Below are 6000 nucleotides of genomic sequence, written 5' to 3' on the forward strand. Positions count from 1 at the left end.
TACTGGTTATACCGGTACCACATGTACAGGGCACACCGGCATCACATGTACAGGTTACACCGGCACCACATGTACTGGTTATACTGGTACCACATGTACAGGGCACACCGGTACCACATGTACAGGGCACACCGGCACTGCATGTACAGGGCACACCGGCACCACACGTACTGGTTATACCGGTACCACACGTACAGGGCACACCGGCACCACATGTATACAGGGTGCATATATTTGTACTCTGTGTGTACATATATATATATATCTATCTATCTATATATATATATATATATATACACACACACATAAATACATATATATACATACTTCATATACACAGACACTATATATAAAGTCACTCCATATCTCCTGAGAAATATATATATATATATATATATATGATGTTTATCCCCTCTATATATTCTGTGTGTATCCACATCATTTATACTTTGTAAACTGACCCCCTATGTAGGATATCCGTTTTATCTGGCATTATATATTGTGTGTGTACTGTAATGTACAATATATACAGTGTGTATACTCAATGCATGTACGGCGTGCACTATACGTACTCACCCCATGTAAATATTCTGTATACTCCCACCTTTATGTGATTGTGTATAGAATGATGGACGGCAGGTGTGACTGTAAGAACTATATAGAGCACATGTCTATGGACAGTATTCAAGAGATAGATATAAAATAGAGAGCTATGATATAGATAGATGAGATACAGGTGGTCCCCTACTTAAGGACACCCGACTTACAGATGACCCCTAGTTACAGACGGACCCCTCTGCCCCCTGTGACCTCTGGTGAAGTCTCTGGATGTTACTTTATTGTAATGATCAGCTATAAGGTGTCTGTAATGAAGCTTTGTGGATAATCCTTGGTCCCATTACAGCCAAAAATTTGGAAACTCCAATTGTCACTGGGACAAAAAAAAAATTTGTGTCTGGATCTACAGTTATAAAATATACAGTTTCAACTTACATACAAATTCAACTTAAGAACAGACCTATGGAACCTATCCTGTATGTAACCCAGGGACTGCTTGTATTTAGATAGATAGATAGGAGATAGACAGGAGATAGATAATAGATAGATAGATAGATAGATAGATAGATAGGAGATAGATAGATAGATAGTTAGATAGATAGATAGATAGATAGATAGATAGATAGATAGATAGGAGATAGATAGATAGGAGATAGATAGATAGATAGATAGGAGATAGATAATAGATAGATAGATAGATAGATAGATAGATAGATAGATAGATAGATAGATAGATATGAGATAGATAGATAGGAGATAGATAGATATGAGATAGATATGAGATAGATAGATAGATAGATAGATAGATAGATAGATAGATAGGAGATAGATAGATAGATAGATAGATAGATAGATAGATAGGAGATAGATAGATAGATAGATAGATAGATAGATAGATAGGAGATAGATAGATAGGAGATAGATAGATATGAGATAGATATGAGATAGATAGATAGATAGATAGATAGATAGGAGATAGATAGATAGTTAGATAGATAGATAGATAGATAGGAGATAGATAGATAGATAGATAGATAGATAGATAGGAGATAGATAGATAGGAGATAGATAGATAGATAGATAGATAGGAGATAGATAGATAGGAGATAGATAGATAGATAGATAGATAGATAGATAGGAGATAGGAGATAGATAGATAGATAGATAGATAGATAGGAGATAGATATTGATATATAGATAGATAGATAGATAGGAGATAGATAGATAATAGATAGATATTGATATATAGATAGATATAAAATAGAGAGATAGATACAGACAGATAGGAGATATTTGGATACATTATAGATAGATAATAGATAGATGTGATAGTTGGAGGATGATGAAGTCTATGTCTTTCTGCGGTTCGGTCTTTGCAAAAAGTTCCGGTAATAAAGCGTGTGAACAAGGACAAGTTTGCCCCCCGGTAGCACATTCCCGGTGCTGCCCCTCGCCCCTCCTTACCGCGGGGACCCGTGCACACTGTGCGCTAGCTCCGGCGGCTTCCTGCGGCTTGTACATCCCGTTAATACTCCATATGGGTGTCGGTCCGGCAGCCGGTGCCCCGTCACATCCAGGGGGTGAGAGCTGCTCCCCGGGACTCCACGGCACAAATCAGCAGCAAAACTTTTTATGTTCCCGATGTCCGGAGAAGCCGGAGCGGCACCGCAGCTTTCTGCACCCGGCCAATGCAGCGGCTTTAGGAAATCTCCTGCGCTTCTATCTCTGCAAGTTAATACTGAGGCTAAATCCTTGAGCCATCACTTTCAATCGCAGCTTTTTATCTGAGGGCATGATCCGGGCTGCGTAACTTCCTCCAGAGCGTCGTGCACCATCCCACCAGCCAGCAATGTGCAGCTTAAAGGAGCCTCACACTGAGCTCTGCTCCGGAGACTCACAGCTCCACCCTGTATCTCATCAGCACCACCCTGCATCTCATCAGCACCACCCTGCATCTCATCAGCACCACCCTGCATCTCATCAGCACCACCCTGCATCTCATCAGCACCACCCTGCATCTCATCAGCACCACCCGGTATAGAGATAACCAGCTACTCTGTACCACCCTGCATCTCATCAGCACCACCCTGTATAGAGATAACCAGCTACTCTGTACCACCCTGTATCTCATCAGCACCACCCTGCATCTCATCAGCACCACCCTGCATCTCATCAGCACCACCCTGCATCTCATCAGCACCACCCGGTATAGAGATAACCAGCTACTCAGCACCACCCTGCATCTCATCAGCACCACCCTGTATAGAGATAACCAGCTACTCTGTACCACCCTGCATCTCATCAGCACCACCCTGTATAGAGATAACCAGCTACTCTGTACCACCCTGTATCTCATCAGCACCACCCTGCATCTCATCAGCACCACCCTGCATCTCATCAGCACCACCCTGCATCTCATCAGCACCACCCGGTATAGAGATAACCAGCTACTCAGCACCACCCTGCATCTCATCAGCACCACCCTGTATAGAGATAACCAGCTACTCTGTACCACCCTGTATCTCATCAGCACCACCCTGCATCTCATCAGCACCACCCTGCATCTCATCAGCATCAGCACCACCCGGTATAGAGATAACCAGCTACTCAGCACCACCCTGCATCTCATCAGCACCCCCCTGTATAGAGAAAACCAGCTACTCTGTACCACCCTGTATCTCATCAGCACCACCCTGCATCTCATCAGCACCACCCTGTATAGAGATAACCAGCTACTCTGTACCACCCTGCATCTCATCAGCACCACCCGGTATAGAGATAACCAGCTACTCTGTACCACCCTGTATCTCATCAGCACCACCCTGCATCTCATCAGCACCACCCTGCATCTCATCAGCACCACCCTGCATCTCATCAGCACCACCCGGTATAGAGATAACCAGCTACTCAGCACCACCCTGCATCTCATCAGCACCACCCTGTATAGAGATAACCAGCTACTCTGTACCACCCTGTATCTCATCAGCACCACCCTGCATCTCATCAGCACCACCCTGCATCTCATCAGCACCACCCTGCATCTCATCAGCACCACCCTGTATAGAGATAACCAGCTACTCAGCACCACCCTGCATCTCATCAGCACCACCCTGTATAGAGATAACCAGCTACTCTGTACCACCCTGTATCTCATCAGCACCCCCCTGTATGGAGATAACCAGCTACTCTGTACCACCCTGTATCTCATCAGCACCCCCCTGTATAGAGATAACCAGCTACTCTGTACCACCCTGTATCTCATCAGCACCACCCTGCATCTCATCAGCACCACCCTGCATCTCATCAGCACCACCCTGCATCTCATCAGCACCACCCTGTATAGAGATAACCAGCTACTCAGCACCACCCTGCATCTCATCAGCACCCCCCTGTATAGAGAAAACCAGCTACTCTGTACCACCCTGTATCTCATCAGCACCACCCTGCATCTCATCAGCACCACCCTGTATAGAGATAACCAGCTACTCAGCACCACCCTGCATCTCATCAGCACCCCCCTGTATGGAGATAACCAGCTACTCTGTACCACCCTGTATCTCATCAGCACCACCCTGCATCTCATCAGCACCACCCTGCATCTCATCAGCACCACCCTGTATCTCATCAGCACCACTCTTCATCTCATCAGCACCAGCCTGCATCTCATCAGCACCACCCTGTATAGAGGGATCCAGCTACTCAGCACCACCCTGTATCTCATCAGCACCACCCTGTATAGAGGGATCCAGCTACTCAGCACCACCCTGCATCTCATCAGCACCACCCTGTAGAGATCCAGCTACTCAGCACCACCCTGTATCTCATCAGTACCACTCTGTATCTCATCAGCACCACCCTGTATAGAGATCCAGCTACTCCGTACCACCCTGTATATCATCAGCACAAGCCTGTAGAGATCCAGCTACTCAGCACCACCCTGTATAGAGATCCAGCTACTCCGTACCACCCTGTATATCATCAGCACAAGCCTGTATAGAGAGATCCAGCTACTCAGCACCCCCTGCATCTCATCACCCTGTATCTCATCAGCACCACTCTGTATAGAGAGATCCAGCTACTCAGTACCACCCTGCATCTCATCACTCTGCATCTCATCACCCTGTATCTCATCAGCACCACCCTGTATCTCATCAGCACCACCCTGTATAGAGGGATCCAGCTACTCAGCACCACCCTGCATCTCATCAGCACCACCCTGTAGAGATCCAGCTACTCAGCACCACCCTGTATCTCATCAGTACCACCCTGTATCTCATCAGCACCACCCTGTATAGAGATCCAGCTACTCCGTACCACCCTGTATATCGTCAGCACAAGCCTGTATAGAGAGATCCAGCTACTCAGCACCACCCTGCATCTCATCACCCTGTATCTCATCAGCACCACTCTGTATAGAGAGATCCAGCTACTCAGTACCATCCTGCATCTCATCAGCACCACCCTGTAGAGATCCAGCTACTCAGCACCACCCTGTATCTCATCAGCACCATCCTGTATAGAGATCCAGCTACTCCGTACCACCCTGTATATCATCAGCACAAGCCTGTATAGAGAGATCCAGCTACTCAGCACCCCCTGCATCTCATCACCCTGTATCTCATCAGCACCACTCTGTATAGAGAGATCCAGCTACTCAGTACCACCCTGCATCTCATCACCCTGCATCTCATCACCCTGTATCTCATCAGCACCACCCTGTATCTCATCAGCACCACCCTGTATAGAGGGATCCAGCTACTCAGCACCACCCTGCATCTCATCAGCACCACCCTGTAGAGATCAAGCTACTCAGCACCACCCTGTATCTCATCAGTACCACCCTGTATCTCATCAGCACCACCCTGCATCTCATCAGCACCACCCTGCATCTCATCAGCACCACCCGGTATAGAGATAACCAGCTACTCAGCACCACCCTGCATCTCATCAGCACCCCCCTGTATAGAGAAAACCAGCTACTCTGTACCACCCTGTATCTCATCAGCACCACCCTGCATCTCATCAGCACCACCCTGTATAGAGATAACCAGCTACTCTGTACCACCCTGCATCTCATCAGCACCACCCTGTATAGAGATAACCAGCTACTCTGTACCACCCTGTATCTCATCAGCACCACCCTGCATCTCATCAGCACCACCCTGCATCTCATCAGCACCACCCTGCATCTCATCAGCACCACCCGGTATAGAGATAACCAGCTACTCAGCACCACCCTGCATCTCATCAGCACCACCCTGTATAGAGATAACCAGCTACTCTGTACCACCCTGTATCTCATCAGCACCACCCTGCATCTCATCAGCACCACCCTGCATCTCATCAGCACCACCCTGCATCTCATCAGCACCACCCGGTATAGAGATAACCAGCTACTCAGCACCACCCTGCATCTCATCAGCACCACCCTGTATAGAGATA

The 6000-nt window shown here is 47.0% G+C and overlaps 1 protein-coding gene across 8 annotated transcripts in view; it reads right to left on the bottom strand.

The window, feature by feature from the left end:
- The window catches only part of NTNG2 (netrin G2), a 106848-nt gene extending 104408 nt beyond the window's left edge, over positions 1-2440 (bottom strand). For 4 of the 8 annotated variants that reach the window (XM_072125566.1, XM_072125565.1, XM_072125568.1 and 1 more), the window contains exon 1: positions 2023-2439. The gene's annotated coding sequence lies outside the window, so the exon portion shown is untranslated. Of the gene's footprint in view, positions 1-2022 lie in introns of all 8 variants that reach the window. The other 4 variants (XM_072125564.1, XM_072125563.1, XM_072125569.1 and 1 more) reach the window with 3 other exon arrangements.
- Between the last annotated feature and the right edge of the window lie 3560 nt (positions 2441-6000).

The sequence above is a fragment of the Engystomops pustulosus genome, chromosome 9 (genome assembly GCF_040894005.1).
Source record: "Engystomops pustulosus chromosome 9, aEngPut4.maternal, whole genome shotgun sequence".
Classification (NCBI taxonomy): domain Eukaryota; kingdom Metazoa; phylum Chordata; class Amphibia; order Anura; family Leptodactylidae; genus Engystomops; species Engystomops pustulosus.